This window comes from Notamacropus eugenii, chromosome X, assembly GCF_028372415.1.
Source record: "Notamacropus eugenii isolate mMacEug1 chromosome X, mMacEug1.pri_v2, whole genome shotgun sequence".
NCBI classification, from domain to species: Eukaryota; Metazoa; Chordata; class Mammalia; order Diprotodontia; family Macropodidae; genus Notamacropus; species Notamacropus eugenii.
Window position 1 is genome coordinate 38738219 of NC_092879.1, and position 24194 is coordinate 38762412.

The 24194-nt window shown below is 35.4% G+C and overlaps 1 long non-coding RNA gene across 1 annotated transcript in view; it reads right to left on the bottom strand.

The window, feature by feature from the left end:
* Positions 1 to 1365: 1365 nt before the first annotated feature.
* The window catches only part of LOC140515407 (uncharacterized), a 112146-nt gene continuing 89317 nt past the window's right edge, over positions 1366 to 24194 (bottom strand). Inside the window, exon 3 of the long non-coding RNA XR_011971011.1 lies at positions 1366 to 1659. This is a non-coding gene — a long non-coding RNA (uncharacterized lncRNA). The remainder of the gene's footprint in view (positions 1660 to 24194) is intronic.

The window sequence follows — 24194 nt, forward strand, 5'->3', positions numbered from 1 at the left end:
GACAATGGAGGAAAAGGACTTGAAAGGATACAGTTAAGCATCTCCAAGTCACTAGAAGGCTATTCAAAATTAGAAATATATACCATCTTCACACTGGCCATGGTGCCTTGATTTGAATTACTTGCCCAGTAGATACCAACACACTCAGGAAGAAGCAGTTTCAGTGAGGCAAGACATGATAACTACAAGCATTTATATAGTCTCTACTATTCTGTGCAAAGTGCTTTAAAATTCATTTGATCCTCTTAACAACCCTGGCAGGTAACTGCTATTATTATCTACATTTTCCAGTTAAGAAAAGTGAGGCAAATGGAGATCAAGTGACTTCTTTAGAGTCATAGAGCTAGGAAGAGTCTGGGATGAATTTAAACTCAGATATTCCTGACTCGAAGTTCAGCTCTCCAGCCACTGTGCCACCTAACTGCCTAGAAAGAAGAATGTGAGAGAGAATTAGCCCTGGCCATTGGACACTGCACATCAGAAAGGGACAAGCCCAAGGAACCTGCCAAGTAGAAATGCTATGTTTAGGTGGAACAGCATAAGGACACCATAAGAAGGGAAAGAACAGTGCTTTGTGGTGCCAAACTAGGAGTTGCCTTTGCCCTATGTGTTCCCTACAGCCCTCCCTCACTCAAAACAAAATCAAGGGTAAGTCATGTCATCATTTCTCTGATGGCATGGTCTTCTTTGGCAATGAAGGACGAACATACAACGTGTTCCCTAAGTATGTTACTCCATTATAACACTCTACATGTATTCCTGCTGTTTTTACAGATGATCTCTCTTTCTATAGTTGTGTGTGTGCATGTATGTGTGTGTATACGTATATGTATATGTATATATATATATATGTGTATATATATATATATATATATATATATATATATATATATATATATATATATATATATATATATATATATATATATATATATATATATAGATGTTACATAACTCATTTCAGGTTTATAGGGTGAAGAAGTCATTGTTATTATTGCTCATAGTATAACATCTCCATAAATGCTTTTACTTTGTTCTAGTTGTTTCTGCTAGCTGATGATGAAAGTTACAGGCACCAGTGGGATCTCCTGAGCTATAATTTTAGTAGTGCCAATGTCCAAAGTATCTTAAACCTAGGTCTTACCCTGAAGAGACTCAAACTACAATTGTAAACTACAGAAAGGCCAAAGTAGAAAATATATTTAAAAAATAGTATAAATCCTTTCATTGGAAGGCTAACATTTAACTGTGTTTTGGTCTATGTCGTTCATATTACTGATGAAAACACTTTAGAAAAAAAAAATCTGGTCCACAGAAAATAAAAAGGAAGGCACACTTAGTGGCCTTTGATTCAATTTTCTGCTAAATAATTGTGAACTTATTGGTGATTTTGAGACCTTGAAATGTACAAATCCAGGTTTGAGTCTCTGCATTATCAAACAAGCATGGGTGATTCATAATTGCTACAACAGAAGCATTTATTGACTGATTAATATTTATGATGGGAAGGCAGTCAGAGGTAATTTGAGAAATGATTATTATCTGAGATGACTCCAGATAGCATGACCGCAGAGATTTTATGGTTGGAAGCTTCCGTGAGACTTGATTAAATCCAATAGATTTAGATTGGAAGAAGGCCAAACTCCATGCAAAGGAAACCTACAAAGACAGAAGAAAATAAATCTTTTAAAATATGGTTTTCATTAGAAATTTGAGAATTACTGATATTTATACAGTGTTTTGAGATTTGTGCAAAGTACTTATACACAATTTCTCCTTTGAGCTTTACAACAACCTTGCAGGGTAATCACTTCAGACAATATTGTCCCCCTTTTAGAAATGGAGAAAATGAGGCATGGAGTGGTTAAGTCATATAACTAGCATGTTTTACAGACAGTTTCAAATTTATATCTTCCTGTTTGTCTCCTACACATAGTGCTTAGAGCGAGTTACAAATAAGTAAGAGTGACTTGTTCTCTTGTAAATTCATATTTGATATTTGTACATAACAATGTATTTGAGAGTAAAATGAGTATTTCAATTTTTTTCTTTTTCTTTTTTTAAAGGGAAACAGCACTGATTTTGTTGTTTTTAATTAGGTTTCCTTTTTATCTATCTATCTATTTTAAGTTTTCAACATTCATTTCCACAAAATTTTGAGTTCCAAATTTTCTCCCCATCTCTCCCCTCCCACCACCCCAAATGCCTTGCATTCTGATTGCCCTTTCCACCAGTGTGCCCTCCCTTCTAACACTCCTCCCTTCTCTTATCCCTATCTTCTCTCTTGTCCTGTAGAGCAAGATAAATTGCTATACCCATTTACCTGTATGTCTTATTTCCCAGTTGTACACAAAAACAATTCTCAACATTTGTTCCTAAAACTTTGAATTGCAACTTCTCTTCCTCCAACCCTCCCAACCCATCCCCACTGAGAAGGTAAGCAATTCAATATGGACTATATATGTATAGTTTTGCAAATGACTTCCATAATAGTCATGTTGTATAAGACTAACTATATTTCCCTCCATCCTATCCTGCCCCCCTTTTCTTCTATTCTCTCTTTTGACCTTGACCCTCCTCAAGAGTGTTTGCTTCTAATTGCTCCCTCCTGCTATTTTCCCTCCCTTCCATCATTTTCACCTCCCTGCTTATCCCCTTCTCCCCTACTTTCCTATAGTGTAAGATAGGTTTTCATACCAAATTGAATGTGTATGTTGTTCCTTCCTTGAGCCAAATGTGATGAGAGTAAGCTTCACTTTTTCCCTCTCACCTCCCCTGTTTTCCCCTCCATTGGAAAAGTTTTTCTTGCTTCTTTCATGAGAGATAATTTGCCCCATCCCTCTTTTCTCTTTCTCCTTCCAATATATTCCTCTCTTACCCCTTAATTTTATTTTTTTAGATGTCATCCCTTCTTATTCAATTCACCCTGTGCTCTCTGTCTGTCTCTCTATATGTATGTATGAATGTGTGTATGTGTGTGTGTGTGTGTGTGTGTGTGTGTATAATCCCTCCAACTACCCAGATACTGAGAAAAGTTTCAAGAGTTACAAAGATTACCATTCCATGTAGGAATATAAACAGTTCAACTTTAGTAAGTCCCTTGTGATTTCTCTTTCCTATTTACCTTTTCATGCTTCTCTTGATTCTTATGTTTGAAAGTCAAATTTTTTTTTCAGCTCTGGTCTTTTTATCAAGAATGCTTGAAAGTCCTCTATTTAATTGAATGACCATTTTTTCCCCTGAAGGATTATACTCAGTTTTGATGGGTAGGTGATTCTTGGTTTTAATCCTAGTTCCTTTGATTTCTGGAGTATCATATTCCAGGCCCTTGTATCCCTTAATGTAGAAGCTGCTAGATCTTGTGTTATTCTGATTGTATTTCCACAATACTCAAACTGTTTCTTTCTGGCTGCTCGCATATTTTCTCCTTGACCTCGGGACTCTGGAATTTGGCTACAATATTCCTAGAAGTTTCTCTTTTTGTATCTCTTTCAGTAGGTGACTTGTAGGTTCTTTCAATATATATTTTATCCTCTGGTTATAAAATGAGAGATGATGTCTAGGCTCTTTTTTGATCATGGCTTTCAGGTAGTCCCATAATTTTTAAATTTTCTCTCCTGGATCTATTTTCCCAGTTAGTTGTTTTTCCAATGAGATATTTCACGTTATCTTCCATTTTTTCATTCTCTTAGTTTTGTTTTGTAATTTCTTGGTTTCTCATGAAGTCGTTAGCTTCCATCTGTTCCATTCTAATTTTTAAAGTACTATTTTCTTCAGTGAGCTTTTGAACCTCCTTTTCCATTTGGCTAATTCTGCTTTTTAAAGCATTCTTCTCCTCATTGGTTTTTTGGACCTCTCTTACCAATTGAGTTAGCCTATTCTTAAAGGCATTTTTTGGGTCTCCTTTAGCAAGCTGTTGACTCGCTTTTCATGATTTTCTTGCATTGCTCTCATTTCTCTTTTCAATTTTTCCTCCATCTCTCTTACTTGATTTTCAAAATCCTTTTTGAGCTCTTCCATGGCTTAAGACTATTGTATATTTATTTTGGAGGTTTTGGATGCAGAACCCTTGATTTTTATGTCATTCTCTGATGGTAAACATTGTTCTTCCTCATCCAAAAAGATGGGAGAGAATACCTGTTCAAAAAGAAAGTAACCTTCTTCAGTCTTACTTTTTCCCCTTTTTTGGGCATTTTCTCAACCAGATACTTGACTTTTGGGTCCTTTGTCAAGAGTAGGGTATACTCTGGGGATCTGTAAGTTCCAGGTTCCTCCAACGTGGCACAATCAAGGGAGAGTGCTGTGGCCAGTGCAGTCCAGCAGGTCCAGGGCGGTTACGGGCTCACAGAGTAAGAATGAAGAGACAGGCAGGACACAGCAGTCTGAACAAGCTGAGTTTATTCTGGACATACTGAGCCAATAATTCAGGGAATTGGGATGCTTAAATAGTAAAAAATCATAAAGGTAGTGATTGAAGCATGAAACAGGGCAGATGGTGATAAGTAGAAAGAAAGGCTTCAAGGCCTCTTTATTGGAATGTTATTCTGTATAGCAGGGGCCTTGTCTCCTGGAGCTTCAACACCCTAATTCAAGGATGAGCACCTGAGAACAATATATCACTTAACTTCTCAAGTCAGCTATTATTCTCCCTTGGAGGAGGGGAACTCTTGATCAGGGGCTCTTTCAAACCCCTCAAGGTTCTCTACAGGAGAGGAGTTTACTTCCTGGCCTGGCTTGTGGCTGAGATTCAAATTAGCTGCTCAATTCCCCCAGGGTCTTTAGGAGGGGGTGGGGCTGCCACTCTGGCCTGAGGTTCAGATCAGCTGCTCAGTTCTTCCAGGGACTTTATCCAACAATGGATGCAGATTGCTGCCTGCCTGACCACAGCAGCTGATGCCTGCTGCTGCCATTGCTGCAGCCTGGGGCCAGGGCTAGGGGAGTACTCTGCTCCCTTATTACAGAGGTGAAAAAGCTCTCTCACTGACCTTTGAAGTATCTTTGTTGCCTGTGGGTTGAGGGATCTGTGAACCTCCACTGCAGCTATTGGGGATTCTGCCCCTGAGGCCTGTTCTGGCCCTTTTCCTCCAGGCACTGTATGGCCAAGGCTGGGCTTGGCTCCACTCCATGTCCTGATGTGACAGACCTTTCCCATTTACCTTCTGGGTCTCCCTGGGCTGTAAGTTTCCTCCATTCCATAATTCTGTGGCTTCTACTGCTCTAGAAGTTGTTGAGAGTCTTTCTTTACAGGTATTTTACAGGCTATGGGGGAAGAACTAGAGTATGTACATCTTTCTACTCTACCATCTTGGCTCTGCCCTCCCCCCCCCCCATTGTATTTTTTTTCTACCCAAATAGTAGAATGTCTTGCACATGATATGGCTACAACAAATACACACAAAGTAACAATTTTGCAAAAATACATGTAGAAGTGAATGAATATTTTCCTCATCTTATCACTATTTGGACAACCCTGTACAACTTAAATGTTTGAGAGATATGAATTTACAAAATTATTTTGTCACAAAGATTCCTCTAGTTTTTAGTTTGGGTTGAAATTTAGTTCACGAATTCAAGTTAATGCCCTTAAAGTTATTTTCTTGCAGTCAAGCATGAAATTTTTGGGAAAATATTGAAAACAGCTATATATGGCCATTTAACCAGGCTGGCTTAAGTCAATTTATAAGGTGAGTGAAGACACAATTCATTTATACATAACTGGAACTATCTACTGGAGATGGTTCTTAGCATAGAATTAAGCATAGAACAGTTGATTTTGAATGAATGTTTATATGGCTGAAAAAGCTTCTTTAGACTAGATCAGAAGAACTCTAAATATGAATATTTACCATCCTCAGGTAGGAGAATGAAAGATTAGGAAAATATTAAATTTCTTTGATGGTTTTGTTTTCCTTGATATGGGTAAGTCCTTCAACAATACTCATCACAACCCATACATTCTTTTTCATCCTTTATGGTGTTTATTTAAATCATACAATAAATGCTCTATACCCACCCTTCATGCTGGGGACTTTCTTCCAGATCTTTTGTCATTTCATGGATACCAATGGTGAATGTAGGTGCTGATAAGTTATGTTATGTTTTAACTATAGGTGATTTCCTTCTTTTCTTGTCATACACCTTGAGAATGATCTTTAGTTTACTTCTTCTGCACAATTTTGCATTGGTGACATCTTGTAGCCTGCTCAGTCCTACTATGTATCTTTACAGTGAGCTTTGGGTGATTTTTAACTTGAATTCTTTGGTTTGTCTTACTTCATAACTAGCTATCATATAGAATCATCAGACAAGTGTTGTTTTGTAACAAATGATTCTTTTCTTCAGAAAGAATCCTGTGGTCATTAAAAACACTTTCATTTCTTAAAGACAATCCAGGCTTCCCTCCTTCTGTTGATTGAGAAAATCAGCTCATTTTCTACAGTGTTTTTCCAAAACATAATTACTTATGGATGAGCCTTGTGGATTGTCCATACAACTGTATGTCATAGTCTTGACCTTGGGTTGTCAAACTATGACCTGAGGGCCAAAATTGATGCATAGCTTGTTTTTTTTTATGGCTCACAAGATAAATGAATTTGACCCTCAGGTCATTGGTTGCTGAACCTTTTTTTTAGAAGATAAACTTTTTTATCTGGTTGTTTTTCTTTTCTTTTTTTAATATTTTATATAATATTTATGCTCTTGATATTTATATAGCTAATTCTCACTTTACATAGTGATGGAAATGTAAGTAAAAAGCTATCATCGATATTCTCTTCCCATTTTTCCTTTTTATAATAAAAGTTTTTTTTAGTTTGTCTGCAAACATTTAATGTTCTTTCCTCTTTCAGAAATCATGAGAATCATTGCTTTTAATGTCCTTAAAATTTTATCATATCACAAATTTCAACTAGGCAACTTGGTCTGGTCATCATAGTCTGGTCAAGCTGCTTTTCCTTGTTGTCAGTTTTTACTTTCTCACTAAGCACATAGGGGACTGTGATACTAGATTTAAAATGTAATTGTTTCATTGTCCTTATGGGAGAAAAACAAGTTATAGAAATACTTAAAAATTTTCCTTCACTTTATACCTGCTCATTCAACTTCCCTTTCTGTCTTTAAAAGCCTCAGGATGATGTAACTTCATTGGGTCTCTTGCCAATCTTTCTCTAAAGTAATTCTTATTTTATGATAGGGATGTCTTAATTGATATGAGATATTAAAGTCAGACATTGGAAATAAAGCAGCTCTAAAGCATAACTCACAGTAGTTCTGAACTGTGACCCTCATGATGTGAAGATTTCACAGTTTCAAGTGTGAAGGACTGGTATAATCTGAGTTGCTGAAATCCATGATTTCAACATGTAATTTATTCTTGTTTCTTTCTCTTTTAACAGATCACCACCAGTCTCATTTACAATTTATTCATCTAAAAATATTATTTTACTGAATTTTATTTCCTTGTTTGCAAAAGAAACTATATTTAAACAATAACAACAAAACCCAGACTTTTGACTGTATACATGATATGACCAAATCATGAAAATATTCCTGTTAGCAGGAACTCTTTGTTTTTAAATCTTAGTATGGTCAGAATTTAATGTGACCACAACTACTTAAAAATCCTTTTGAGTTCTTGTGGTTATAGTGGCTTTTCTGAATAAAATTTATGTTTCCATCCTGTTCCCAAGGAACATTATAATTTTTAAAGGAAAGACATTGGAGATTTCTGCAGTAGGACTATAACTCTTCTTATTTTTCTTAAAGCTTATAGTTAAGGTTAGTGAAATCATTACCTAATACTTCAGTTTAGGAAGTTACTAGGATAATGAAGGATGTCATAGAAAAGTTGGTTGATATGTGCAGTCTAGAAGCAATGACTTTATCATATCATCCTCCTCTTTAAGATTTTTTTTTTAAATAAATGACTCAGTAGTATTAACTGTTCTCCTAACTGGCAAATGCCTCTGCTGGGCAAGAGGAGATCAAATATCTACTGACTGAAGCAAGCAGTTTTTAAGGTCTTTTAGTATTTTTATTAGGAAAACAATGATCATAGGTCAAACTTTCTCAGGAAACAGTGATAGTCTTGGGAAAGTCTGTTTTTTTTTTTTTAAATCAAGTTTCCATTTGTGGATATGTCAATAACTTAAATAGGTGAGATTGATGCTGCCTCAATTACATATAAGCTGCAATTACTTTCACGTAACTATTCGTCTGAAATTGCTCATCATGAACACTACAATATAATGTGGCCGAGTATCTCTCATGAGGATGATTTTTGTTGCCTTTTGACACACAATGAAACTAATTCTTTTATTTGCCTTCTTAGGAAAAACTATGATCCTTTCACCTAGATTCATTTACCTTTTGTCTTCTAATTTAATTGGTAGAAAGAATATAAGAATTAATATGATTCATCTCTCTCAGTTCGTTACCTCCTTGGTCTCTGGACAACAAATTTCACACTAAGAACCAAATATTTTTTAATATACAGTCATACCTGGCATATTTTTCCTCATCGGGGAAAGAAGAAATGGGAAAAGTAGGGCAAAGAAGGTGGAACTCAACTGGTCCGTGGCTCAGTTGCATTAATGAAGGAACTATCTCGGATTCTTGTCATAATTAACTATTCTTGCTAATTTCTTTCTCAGTTGTTTTCATGCTGCTGTAGGAGTTCATACTTTATCAGCAGCTTCTAATATTTGGGCTGCGAGTCAAGGTCCACTTGAGTTATGACTCTGTTAATTGGTCTAAGAATTTTTTGATTCTTAACATACTCTTTTTTGCCATTGACCCCATAGAAGCATCTCTCTACAAGACAAAAGGTCATTTTGTGTTTTCCTTTTGTTTTATTGATTTCCAGCTCTAAAGAAGTCACTGCCAAGTGTCAAAACTACCAATAACATATCCTTTTCTACTTAACTATGTTGATCCTCAGAAAGAAGACACTGCCTGTTGCCAAGCTGTTACGTGAAGGCTTTTCAGCTTGGCAGAAGTTCCAAGAGCCTTCTCATATTAGCCAAAACCTTTGAATGAATCAATGAAAAACACTTAGTAAGCACTTACTATGGATCAAGCTAATCGTATAAATTATTGAGGATACAAATATAAAAAGAAATTCTGTGCCTTTAAAGAGTTTGCATATCAGTTGGAGGAAAAAATATATATGTATACATCTGTATCCATATAGATATATAGACAAAAGGGGTGTTGGTCAGGAACTCTGATTCAGTTTAGGAAGTAACAGGGTTTTTGAAGGAAATCATAGAGAAGTTGGTTGATCTACACCGTTTAGAAGCAATGGCAACCAAGGTGTAATTGTTATTCTCATAATAAGAGATAGATGAGGGTGGGGGTGTTGTATGTGCAAACTGGTTAAAAAAATAGTGAAAAAAAATTCCAGGATGAATATTTGTATGGGATGGGAAACATAGTCTGGGTCAGGGGTGGGGAATCTATGGTCTTCTAGGTGCCCAAGTATGACCCTTTGACTGAATCCAAACTTCACAGAACAAATCCTTTCAGGGGATTTGTGGCTATGAGGTCAGTTTCCCCACCCCTGATCAGGGGTTTGAAGATATGTAGATATAATGGGCCATGCCAGCATTGACTGACTGGTTAAGATAGTGTGACCTAGAACTTAGCACAGTGCCTGCCACATTGTAGGTACTCAATAAATGTTATTGGTTGATTGATTAACTCAAGGAAGTAATTTCAAAGCTGAATAGATTATTTACTTAGAGTATGGTCTCAGAAAGTTCAGAGATCTGGAGAGGACAGCAGCAGGATTATTGGGAAAGGAGATGACCAAAGTGCATTACAAGATGATATGTGAGATATGATCTGGGGTATAAACAAAGCTAGCTAGATCTAGTGAAAACTCAAGTTAGCTTCATGCCAAAAAATGAGGCATTGGATAAGGATTTTGGAATTAAGAGATATATTAGATAATGAAATATTAAGACAGAAATGAGGAGAAAGATTTGAGATATTTGGGTCAAGCCTCCTCTTGACAACATCTAATCTACTAAACCATTTTGTACCACTGGATGAGAGGTCACAGATAGAAAAGCCTTCTTTTCTTTTATAATTAAAATGAGAGAAAGATATTATACCAACAAAGCAGAAGATTGCCCCTTTGAGTGAAAAATAAGGTTTTTATGTATTGTAAACAGGTTAGAAAATAGGGAAATTATACTCAACCCAGTTGAGTTTGATCCAATTATGAGTCAATTTATTAACTTTAATTTCTGGCAGCATATTCTTAGTTTAACCGTTAAAGACCAACAGAGCAAATGTGGGAATCATGGTGTGAGATCTACAATGTTGGGGCTGTTTCCTAAATACCTTCTAACTATTCACAATTTAGATCATCATTGCCATTGCTTTGTGGGTGGATATATGTTCTACTACTGGGCTGACTATCACTTTTTTTTTTTCAAGAAAAATCTGTCAAATTGAAAGTGATTATATTACATGAAAAAAGCTATAAAACCACCAGATTTAGCTAAAATGCTAAAATCACCAGATTTTTTTGAAGGACTGAAACTCAGGTTCTGATGATTGGTTAAATGACCTAGCTTTCCATCTGTAGATGTTTTAATATACACTTTGAGAGGCAGAATGATATAGTAAAGTACTTGAGTTTAAATCTGGCTTCTGACCCTTATTAACTTTGTGCTTCTGGGTAAATCACTTTATCTCTCTGAGTCTCAATTTCCTCATTTACAAAGTAGAGATAATAATGGCTGTAATACCTCTCTCATGGGATTTCTGTAATGGCTCAAAGGAAGCTAAATATAAGACTATAAGTATATATTAACTGTGCTTTAGAAAGTGTAATGTAAATTATATAAACATGTTAATGTAAAATTATATGTGTTTGTGTAATATAAAGTATGTAGCTAACTTCAGGATGCTATATAAATAGTGGTTACTATTATTATTATTATGGGCTAAAATGGATGGGTGATTCCATCAATATGGATGCATGGTTTTCAATTATAGTGCTTCTTTGAAGAATGACATTGAGGAATTGGAGAACAAGGAATTGTAGAACTGAGATTATATGTATCCATGGGAAAGTGTGCCCTAAGTTTTTGGAGGAAATGTTTTGTTGCTAATTTGCTCATTATGCTTTGTGTCCTCTGGCTGACTATTAAAATAGAAATACATGGATGGGGTTTCTGTGACCTATAGTTTTAGGAGTGTAGACATACATGGTACTTTGAACCTCGGGTAGCTGTCCCTTCAGGATTATCTATGAGTCCTAAACTGAGAATATAGTTTGGAAGAACAGTAGGGCTAGCCAGAGGGATGCTATATGTATATCAATTTAATAATTCATCAGAATGGAAATTTAACTGAATGTCATACTATGGATAAAAGATATTTCATTCAATTTTTCATACTTTGATGCTTAAGCCAATATCTTTTGAATAATTATGGATCTCATTGAGGAAGTCAAATGATATTCTGGAACTTCGTGTCATAAGCCCAATAATATCTGTAAATAGGAGTGTCTGGAGCTAGACCATCAACAGTGAATCCCTCATCCATTTTGACCCTGTCCAGGACAAATTCTATGACATTTCTATTACAGATTCTTCCAATAAACATATTTGTCTCTGTTTTATGGCTTGCTTGATGTTAATAATCAGAGGGACGTTGAAAAGTTATATTTATCATTATCAAGAAATCTTGAAAGACAACGTTTCAGTTCCAGTATTTAACAGTCATTATAGGACTTAGAGAGGATTCTACAAGAGAACCACATAGACCTACTGAAAAAAACACTTTATTATAGCAAATTTTAATTTACATGAAAGAGGGAAAGGCCCCAAACAAACACACAGGGGAAGGATAAGGTGGAAGTAAGGAAAATGAGAAAAAGCTACAACCAGGGAAGTTTTTAGGATTTTGCATTCTCTCCAGTTTTTGATCAGTTGGGTAACTAACGATCAAATAAGTTGTAGAAGATCATTTGCAAAGCCTTCCTGTTGTTTCTTTAACATATTTTTGTCAAGGGCATCTTCAACATATGCTTAAAATGTTTCTAAAGAAAAAAATGTTCTAAGTACAATTAAGTTGTTGGTTTCCTCTTAACTTCCTTATATTGGATGGTAGTATTGCCTGTATTTTCCCCTTCAGATTTTATTTTTACATTGTTAGGGAAGATAGAAATAGATTATAGCAATTCTGACAAATCTGTTCTATTTTCAGTCTATTTCTTTTCCTCCTTCACATTTCATCTTTAAAGACTCTTGGGAAGATCTAACTTATTTAGGTCTCATCCTGGACTTTATACAGATTTGTGTTTGTTATCACTGCTTTTTGCTATTGTAGTACCAAGCTCAGGCTACAGACTGAGAATGGAGGAGAGTTTATAGCCAGAGCAGGGATGATAACCTGGGAAAGTAATGAAGGATAAACTACTTAGAAGTTATAGTACTGATCAAGAATATGTTTAGGAGTAGCAAGGCACAAAAAATAAAATGATAAATGATTATTAGATTATTGAATTTTCCAGTTCTTGAACATGGAACACTTTGGTAATGGTAAGATCAAGGTTCCAGTATGACCATCCCTGCATGTTGCTGAGGAGGAATGAACATCACGTACATCATAGGGGTTGAGTAGATGGATGAATTAGGAAGTTAAGATAGTTGAAAGAATATAAATTTGTATGTTGATGGCTCCTAGTATGAGGGTAGGAGTTTAGTAGATAAGGAGACTGTGTACCAGTAACTGAAATCACTAAAAAGAGAGCAAATATCATGAGGATATACACACACACACACTCACACACAATACATACATGCATATATCTTTGTACATACATTTATGTATATACATATATGTAAACATACATGTCTATATACACACATATATATGCCTCTAGACTCTTTACTGAGTGATAAATTTGGATAAAGGGAAAATCAAAAAATGTTGCTGGATAATGGTAGTTGAATGCCAGCCTAGAAGCGAAATGGGCAGCCAGGAGTTTTGTAAACCACTCGCCCTATTGAAATCAATGAATTAGGGTGTATGAGAGAAAGGGTATGTGGAGGGAATAGTATTGGAAAGGAAGGCCAGGAACACTCTTTCATGGGTTGAGGGGTGGGGAGGAAGCTAGGTCTCAGTGTATGCCCGGGACAAAAGGAAAAGAGGTCTAAAATGAAAAGAAATTTGTTAATTATTGAGTTGAAATTATAGAGGGTAGAGAAGAAGGTGTAAGACATTGGAAGCATAGGGTTGAGGTAGATAGAATGAAGGATCAGAAAGGAGAAGGTGCATAGAGGAGTTCGTCTACCATCAGTGGAATAGGGTAAGTTGGAGGAATATGAATATGCTAAAATGTGTGGAATAATTCTACAGACTGTCAGCAGTTTAGGAAATTTCTGCACATGGAGGTGAGTGATTAGAAGGGTCAAGTTCTTCATACAATCCTTTCCATGGAGGAGGGAAGTCATTGCTGAGAAGCTCTGTAGACCTGGTCACAAGTCAGGCACAGGCAGAGTCTGATATTTAGCAAAGCTTCAACTCCCCAAAATGACCCATTGGTGAAATTAGAAGCACTGAACCAGGCCAGTGGCAGAAGCATTCTTAGTGATGTTGATTTTTTTGGCTCCTCAAATCACAGACTGTAGGAAAATGCCTTGCTGCCTAGGTAGAGGCAGCAAGTCTGTCTGGCAGTTTATGAAGCCAGTTTGTCAGCTGTCTTCTTGCCTACTCCCTTCTGTTCTCACTTCCCCTTTCCACTCTCCCAAATGAAACTGTGTGGATCTGAGCAAGTACGTCCAATTACTTCTGCATGGGGAGCAGCATTTTCACATACCATATAACTCTATTAAGCCTCTTCTTGGCTCATAGTGGAAAGCTGATGGGGTTTTTTTTGTGACTTTGAGTAAGACTATTTTGTGCACTTTCTTTTGTCACTCGCAAAGAGGACTTGGCCTATAATTTTGACAATTCTGTGGATATAGACTTATAGAAGATGTTTCTAATTTGGTAGGAAATTTGCGCAAGATAATTTTTTTCCTTCAGGAGTACCTACGTGATTTTCAGTTACTTTTGTGTTTTCAGGTGGACATAAAAGCAATTCATGACTGTGTCTTCTGCCCTGGACCTCTTAAAATTCTTACTACTTACTTAAAGCCTCTACAACCTCAAATTTACTATGGGGTAAGCCAGAGGAAGAGAAACTTATGAATAGATTGATTTGAGTGAATTTTATGCAATTGAAGTTTGGCATGTGTAATGCTATTTTAAAATATTATTAATAGTAAGACTAATGTGAGAAGTCACCAGGCAATCTTTCATAAATGATTCCTTTTGTCTGATTTTATAAAAAGAATATAATTGACTGATGTGTATACATAATTCCATGATATTATTTGTTATTGTTTAAAAACATTTAACTTGGTAGATCAAAGTTCACCATTCAAGGCTTGACTCCAATAAATCGTTTTCATAACCAAGTTAAGATCATATAAGATTACTTCAAACATGCAACCACAGAGATAGCTTTGTTCAATAATTCTCTGTTTATCAGTGTCCAGCCTAAAATCAAGCAGACTTAAAGAATTCACTAACATGGACTATGTCCTGAATGAAGTCGAAAGAGAAAGACACAAACATTTATTAAGCACCTACCATGTGCCAGGCCCTGATATTGACACTGGCACTGGAGGTATTTTCTCATTTGATATAGGAATTCTCTATACTATTGTTAACAAGGTAGTTCTGATTTTCTTATTTGTAAATAACCTTGCGAAGATTTCACTAATCCCCCAGGATAACATAGGACCTCCTCAGTGAAATCTATAGCCACTTAAAATATATCAGCCTCTGGATACACCTAGGGAAAAATAAAACCACAAATAGATGAAGAATACAGGACGTCCCCAAAGCCTTAATGCTGTTTTATGCTTTAACAGTTTAAAAGTCTCAGTGCTGTTTTAAGTTGTTAAAACATAAAACAACACTAAGACTTTTGGGATACGCTGTACTTAACCAGAAATGACACATTTCATCTAGTGGATTTACATTGCAGATGGACAATGGACTGGGACCAAAATTCTCAAAATCTGCATTTGGGAAATTAAACAGTGCCTTCTGTGATCTTGACATGTTCTCTTCTGTCAAAGCAGATGTTCACACAGATATTCTCCTTACTTGAAAATTACAGAGCAATATGTTACCAGAAGAATAAAAATTTCAAGGGACTAGAAGGGCAGAGGAACAATGGATGAGTGCCTATAGGTAGGCTGTAGTATTGCACCAAGGATCTCTTGTATATATGAAATGGTGTGAGGCAGACAGCATTAGAACAGACCCTGTAGGGGTAGTAAATAGATTGTCTGAAAGCTGCACAAGGAATGATAAAATTTTTAAAAAATCTTATAGGTCTCCAATGTATTGGATAGATCTTCTAGGAAGAGTATTTTTCAGCAAGGAGATATCTCTGTTTTTTAGTATGTTTTCCAGATTTTTGAGAAGAAATCATCTTTTAATTTCATGGCTGCAGTCACTATCTTCAGTGATCTTTGGTCCAAGAATATGAAACCTGACATTGCTTCCATTTCTTTTCCCTATTTGCCAGAAAGTAATGGGACCAGATGCCATGATCATAGATATTTTTTTAAAATTAATCTTCAAGCTAGCCTTTATACTTTACTTTGTATCAATTCACATACAGTTTTTTATATTTCTCTATATTCATAGTTGGACCTTCTCTATTCTATATTTTTTCTTTTGATGATCTCATCAGCAGTCATTCATTATTAATCATCAATATGCAAATGAACTCAAGATCACCATATCAAACCCTGGACTCTGCAGACTTTTAGTCCTGTATCAAGAATTGCTTAGAATTTTGAACTCAATATCTTATAGGTAGTTCAAACTCAACACCTTCCAAACAAAACTCATTATCTCCCCCCATCAACTCACCTCTTTTCTGAATTTCCCATTTCATATATACTTATTTCACCTATACACTCACTTTCCCAAACATTATCATGTCAACCTATACAATAACTCTCATGTTTCCTTCTCTCTATTAGCATGACTAACATCCTAATTCAGATACTCATCACTTCTTGCCTACGCTACTACAATAGTCTCCTTGTCAGTTCCCCTGCCTCAAGCATCTCCCCACTCCGACCCATCTTCCACACAGCTGCTAACATGATTTTCCTTTAGGACAGATCTCAATATGTCACTACTCTGTTCAAGAAACTCCTGGAATGCTCTATTAGTTCTCAGATCAAAGACAATCTCCTCTGTTTGGCATTTAAATCTCATTACCATCTGGCTCTGGCTTACTTTCAAGCTTTATTATATATTTTCCCCTTTAATAAACCCTCTTGTTCAGCTAAACTGGTCTTTTTGCAGTTTCTCACATAGGACACTCTATCTTCTATCTCTGTGCCTTGGTACAAGTTGTCTCCATATCTGGTATGTACTCCTTTGTCACCTCTGTTTCTTGGAATCCCTAGTTTCCTTTAAAAATAGCTGAAGCACCACCTCTACATGAGGATTTTTTTGTGTCTTGTTTCTAGTGTTTTCCCCTGTAATTTACACTTTTGGTATTTAGTATATAGAAGATGCATGTATATGCATATGTATGTGTGTATATATATATATATATATATATATATATATATATATATATATATATATATATATATATATATATATATATGCACACACACATGCGTATTATTCACGAATATATGTGTAAACATGTATATACATGGACATACACATATATGTATTGTACATATATAAATACACACATATGTTTGTACATACACAGTTTCTACTTTATGTAAGTGGGTCTATTTCAAAGATGTCTATGTAAAACAATTTTTACTAATATAAATCTTCCAGTGGATGTGAGGCAGGGAAGGATGGAGGTAGGGAGGAAGGAGACTGCATACCCATGGAGGTAGGTGGCCAGCTCATGGTTCAAGGACTCATGGGGTTGGGGACAGAGAAGCAATTGCAGGCTGAGGTCAGCCACATCAGGATCTGACTTGAATCAATAGAAGAACATGGAGGTGGGTAAGACATGTAGGGGTTGGACAGAGAGGAAGGACAGGTCACATGCAAGGCTAGAGACAGAAACACAGTATCCTAGCACTGGGGGAACAGAAAGGTCTAGGCACGTGGACAACAGCAGAGTACCCCACCCATTTGAGTCAGGTCTGCTTTCACTTTTCTTTTAAAGATTTTTTGGGGGGTTGGAGGAGTGGGCAGAGAAAGCCAAGGGACAGGAGCTGAGAAAGAGAGAGAGAGAGAGAGAGAGAGAGAGAGAGAGAGAGAGAGAGAGAGAGAGAGAGAGAGAGAGAGATCGACTAGAGTACTGTACAGTAAAGTTAATATAGATGGTTTTTTTTGTAATGCACATTTCTTTTAGAATTCTTTAAGTAACGTAGAATTCACATGAAGTCATGACTGTCTTTATGAGTATATCTAAAGCTTTAGAGCAAGAAGGGGCCTCACATGCTATCTAACCCAATTCCCTCATTTTATAGATGAGGAAACATAATATGTTCTCTCACTGTCTCTCAATAGAGTGTACACTGATTGAGGACAAAAGCTATTTTGTTTTTATCTTTTTTTTCCTCAGATACTTAGTACAGATGGCATCTGGAATATAGTAGGCATATAATCAAAAGTTGTTGATTAAATCAGTGTGAAACTACTGATAAGAGGGTCCACTTGCACTTTTGAATAGCACTGTAAGCTAGTAAGTCTTTCTTATACTAAGTATGAGTATAAAGTATTCTAAGTATAAAGTAATTTCACCTCTTTAGTAGTTTTACCCATGGCTCTTTGCTGTGTCTGCCCTCTGGCAAAAACTGAATAAGTCTGATACCTCTTCCAAGGGACAGATCTTCAAATCCTTCACTAGAAGGAGGGAATAGTTGGGACTTACAGGACTGCCAACAAAATAAAGTGTATGAAGCAAAAAGACTATTTTGCAATATGGAAATCTGCCTTCAAGGAAGGCATGAGGAGTTCACTGAATTAAGTTGGGCAGTGAAGAAATAGAAAGGAAGAAAAGGGACTGGGATTAAACTGTGAAATAGTATTCCTGCTCATTCTCCATAAATTGGTCAAAGCATCACTGGAACGAGCATAGCAATTTATGATTCGCAGTGAGCAAAATTTCCAGCTGATGTGCATGAGAAACAGAAATCTGCAAAATGTAGCTCACTTTTCTGTTCTCATTCAAGAGATAAAAGACTCCCAAGGGTTGTACATATTTAACTTTAGAATCCAAAACAGTTTCTGTATTATGTAGCAGACACACTATCTCTTGTGTAGATAAACTTGTTCTTTGGATGTTTGTAACTATTTTGCTTATAAGTTGAAGGATATAGAATTTGAAAATGTCAGAGATGTTTTAGACTACATAAAACATTGGAATAAGTGGAAATATGTGAACGTTTTAGAGAGGGATTTGGCATTTTGACAGACAAGATATTATCTACACAAAGAAAATGCAAACATAGATGTATCCATATTGAAAAAAAATCAAGGTTTTGCAAATTAGAGTTCGAAAAATAAAGCCTTTACAGAATCTTCATAATACTGCAGAAAAAAACACAGCCTGCCTACAACCTTTTTTCACCTCTTTTTATCTGATTTGGAACATCCTGAGCTATGCTACAGCACCATGAAACAGAGTTCCAAAAAAGACAGAGCTAGTCTATTTGCAATTTGATACATCATCAATGCATTCATACACTGTCTGTCAGTGCAGAATCCAGCTGCTTCAATAGGGATCTTTTCCAAAGTGCCTATTGACAAAGAAAGAAAGAAATGGATAGAGTTCAAAATAGTAAAGTGAGTGACTGTATCTGTGTTTGTATGTTTTTGTGTGTGTGTGTAGGCATGTATGTATAGGTTTGTATATGTCAGTAGAGCTACTTTGGAGTATAATTAAGGTCATGCAATAGAATTGATCAGACTGATTTCTTTTTCTTTTGAAAGATATGTTTTGGTATTGTAGACATAGTATACATTCTGGAAAATTATCAAAATAAGTGAAAAAAAGAGTGGAAAGAATGGATAACAGTTGCATTCTCAAATGTTCTTTAAATATCAGCTGGAGAAAATATTATAGATTTCAAGATGGAAAGACATTGGGGGTCTTAGGTTCAATATTCATATTTTACAGATGAGAAAACTGAGATTCACAAAGGTTAAGTGACTTGATCATGTGATACATCTAATAAGTGTCAGAGGTAAGATTCAGATCTAAATATTTTGTATTTTGAGCCTGGTATTCTATTTACTAAAAACACTACATTTCAAGGCTACAATAGCCAGTCTGTCTCCTATTAAAGTATTAACCAAGTCTGACTCTAATTAGCTTTTACATTAGTCAAGATCAGTTATATTTGGGTGGTTCATTTGTAGAGGTGAATGTTTCTAGAAAAGATGAAGAGAGATACTACCCTGCTCAAGAAGCATCTATGACTATTGTTGTTATGAAAAAAATATAAAGTCTGTTGTCATTTGAAAGCCTTCATGACTGCTTCTAGACTATTTTTCTATTCTTATTGTATATTACTGTCCGTTGCATTCACAGTTATCTCTTCTACACCAAGGGGTTTAGGGGCACAATCCTATGATCTGGAAAATTCACATAAAATTTTTTGGCTTTCCCTTCATTCGAGATAAGGTCTGAATTATTATAGTATTAAATGATAAAATATATTGATATTATACAATACTATACATATATTATATGCATTTCTAAGTTTCTACACTTTTTTTGTTGACTGTTGACCGTGTGTCATCTGTAGCTTCCACAAAACTCTCCCCAAATTTCCATTTAATTTCTTATACCAACCCATGATATATTGAGACTGTGATGAAGAAAGTCATAATGTGGAAGGGATAACTGTATTATGTTTCAGCCAAACTGGTGTACTTGCTATGCCCAAGACACAAGAATCTATCTCTTGTCTCTGGACCTTTACATGGACTACTCATCATACCTGAAATGCACTCTCACCTTATCTTTTCCTCATAACCTCAATTCCATCGAATACTCAGCTCAAGATCCACCTCTGACATGGTAGCTTACTCCTCCTCCAAGTTCTTAATGTTCCACACACTTTGATTTTACTTTGTATATTTACACAGCTGTGTACATTTTGTATTTCTCTATTAGAGTGAAAGCTTCCTGAAGGTAGTGTCTTTGTATTTCCAGAATCAAGTAGAATGCCCAGCACAAAGTTGACTTTAATGAATACTTTTTGAATTAAATTAAAATTGAAGAGTAGAGAAAAAGTGAACATGACAAAGTGAACAATTTAAGGATGGTGATGTTAAAGCTTAAATTAAAATAAGGGAAGTTTTTCCCTTGTATTCTTTCTTTAGCTACTACAAATCAGCTTACTCAGGCATACACAGTGTAAACTCATAGGAAATAAATGGACAAAACATTGTGGGGTATACAGTTGACATAGATATTCTCAACTGAAGCTAAATTGTTGATGGGATTTAGACTTCAGATACACATATAAGGGGTGCAACTATTTTGAAGACTAAATGCTAAATTGAAGACATAGCAACAAGCCTTGAACATGACAGATGAATCCAGGTAAAGAATAGCTATGAGTAAAAATAAATTGCTTAAGAGTCCTTAGTGGGGTATAAACCAGTGTGCTGGTAAATGTGAAACTAACAGTTCTCTAAAGGAAAAATATGTGCCCATGACATACTTTCAATATTCATCTGCATTACTAACATTTTCGCCCTCACTTGAAGTACAGAAATCAACAAAATAATAAATCAAACCTTGATTTATGGTGTTTGCTGGTTTCCGAGTTGGAAATATTTCCACTGAAAATTAAACAAGCTGTACAATCTGGCTCCAGTACACTCCTGGGTACTGAAAAGTCAAGAAGGCAGATTTGGGCAAAATGAAATCACACACATGGATGTTCCTTAGAAAAAGAGATCTAGTATTGGTCCTGAGGTGAGTGATCAGGAAGTCAGACATAGAACAGGACACATAGGATGGAATGTTAGTGATGATGAAAATAGAAGATGACAGTTTGGCTTGATAATAGAATGAAGAAAGGAATGTCTAATGGGTTGGAAAGAAAGTCCAGGCTGTGAAAGTATTTAAGAATAAAGCAGAGAATTTTGCTTGTTATTTTACAGGAAATAGGAAGCTACTGGAGTTGTTTGAGTAGGAGACATGTAGAAGTGCACTTAAAGAAAATTATTGTAGCAGAAATATGTAGGGTAGATGAGAGAAATTTATGACAGTGATACTGAATTAAGAGAGTAACTGTACCTTAAAGCATATGTCCCTAAACATTCTAAAATCAACAGTAATCTAAAAGCTGTATATAAGCAAGAAATAATGAGCCGCTCATCAAAGTAGTGAAGAAGGTTGTATTATTTTCTCCTTCAAACTGTGGTGGAGTGGAACAGTGGCATATAGAATGCCAAATAATCAATATTTTTCAAGTCATTTATATTTACCTTTGCAATGCATGGGTTGGTCTTGGAAGCAAATCTCCCTTCCTAATTGTGTTTTTCTTAGGCTGCGATTATAAAATATAATTAATTGAGGCCTTACTCTAATGCCTCATCATCGTGTAGAGGTGACCCTGCTTCCTCAAAGAATATGCCAGTAAAATACAGGGTATGGTTCCAACTTCAAAAGACGTCAGAAAGGGGGATGGTGATGGACTTAGGATCTCTCAACTATGGACCAGTTTGGCTGATTGCCAGATGATTATTTACCAGGTAGAAGTTTTCTTTTCTCCTCTTTTTGTGACCCTTGCAACTCTCAAAGACTGACAAATAAGGCAGAACGGCGTTGAAATTTCTTGAGGAAATAACCCCAATAATAAAATCATGGAATATCTGGAGTGCTAAATAACATTACACTTTATTTGCAGACTTCAAATACACAAAAACAAACATAATGCAAGTTAATGACTGTGATATGGTCACAATCAACTAGCACCTATTAAGTCCCACATCTTTGCAAAGTCATGGTTTAATGGAAAGAGGACTGGATTTTAAATCAAAGAACTATGGCTCAAATCTTAGACTTCCCATTTATCAGATGTGTGATCTTGGACAAATAAATAAAAAATACAACAAAATCTCTTGGGTTGTTTTCTCACATGTAAAAGGAGGACATTGGAGTATAATTGGAGTTCTTAACCTGGGATCTATGCACTTTATAAAACATAATTTGATAATTATATTTCAAAATATTTGGTTTATTTTTAATGCTATGTATTTTATTTTATCCATTAAAATTATTCTGAAGAGTCAATGGATTTCACAAGACTTCCAGAGTGGTCCTAGACTAAATGATCTCCAAGTCCCATCTAACTGTAAACCTATGACTAATATATGACAGATTGTATCAGGAAGAATATTGACTGTCTAGAGAGCCTTGATTGAATCACTTACTACTTGGAAATCATCATACTTTAGTGAATTGGGAACTCACATGATTTAAAGATCACTGAAAATATAGGCAATAATCCAAGGTAGGCTTTGAAAAATGGATTGTTTATTGAAAGCATAGTTAATGTGATAAAAAATGGTTTTGTGAAGGACCTAAGAATGTGTGTATGTGTGTGTGTGTGTGTGTGTGTGTGTGGCTTGTGAACTAATTACTGAATTGTGTAAAACAAGCTGCTTTTAGCAATCATATACAAGTACACCATAGAAAAGGATGTGCAAATTCAAAGAACATTTATACTTTGCAAGAACACCTGTGGGAAATTATTTCCCAAGGGAAGCAGAATGATTACATGCAGGGTATGTAATGGGCTCTTATGGTAAGAGAGTATTGGTGATCTATGCCAATCAATTAAGGTTCCACAGAAACAGAACACTGAGTTCATTCACTGAGTGCCATGTAGTAGTGACTATTGGAAGAGTCATGGACTTGTGGGCTAACACAGTTCATTTTGTTGTTGGGAATTCAAAGGACATAGACTCTTGGGGGTGAAAGTAAACAGAGAGTACTTGTATTCCTATTTTTATCTTATTGAGAATTTCCTCTATACAATTCCTGCCAAGTGGCTTGAAATCTCATCGAGTGAGAGGAAATCATTACTGACAAAGCTATTTATTCTACTTCTCAGATAATCAAAATTATTAGAAAGGTTTTCCTTACAATAATTTTAATTTTACCTAGTCCCTAATTCTTCTGTCTGGAGCTAAGCAAATAATTGTAATTCAATGAACATATACAGAAATTTACCATGTATTAAGAAGTTATAAATAAATGCATAAATATGGAAATATTAAAAACATCCTTCATAGACCACAGTACAATAAAACTGAAATCAATAAGGGAAACATTAATAATGGACCAGAACTAAAAGGAAACTAAATAATGTCATCTAAAAAGGGAAGATCAAAGAATAAATCTAAGACATAGTAAATAATTATGTGGAGGAAAATATAATAGCACTGAGACTGGGTACTAAAATATTTAGGACATACCTAAATCAGACAGCAGGAAAAAATTATTATCTCTAAATATGGGAAAGGAGAGATGGAATAAGAATAAGGAATTGGGCATACAGATAAACCCCTAGAATAATAACTAGTAATTTCCAGAAAGCACTAAAATAGAAATCCAGAAAATCAGTTAAAAAAAAAAAAAACAAAAAGACTATAGTGATGATTGATACAACTCATCTGGGTTTTTTTTTTTTTTTTTGAAGTGAGTGAATAGTGAACTGATTTGATTTTTTTGATAGTATTTTATCTTTTTCCAATTATATGTGAATTTTTGCATTCACTTTTACAAGATTTTGAGTTCCAAAATTTCTCCCTCTCTCCTTCCCTCCATTCCCTGCCCTCTACCAAAACTGGTAGGTAATTTGATGTAGGTTATACACATGTTATCATGTAAAACATATTTCCATAATAGTCATAGTTGCAAAAGAAAAAAACATATCAAAAGAAAAAAACATGAAAAATAATAAAGTAAGTTAAAAATATGTTTCAATCTGCATTTGTAGTCTCTCAATTCTTTATCTGGACCTGGATAGCATTTTGCTTCATGGATCCTTTGTACTTGTCTTGATATTGTTAAGCTGCCTTTCTTTGTATTTAAAAAAAACCAATTTCCTGGATATTCTTGACCTTTTGTTCTTCCATATGAATTTTTTGTC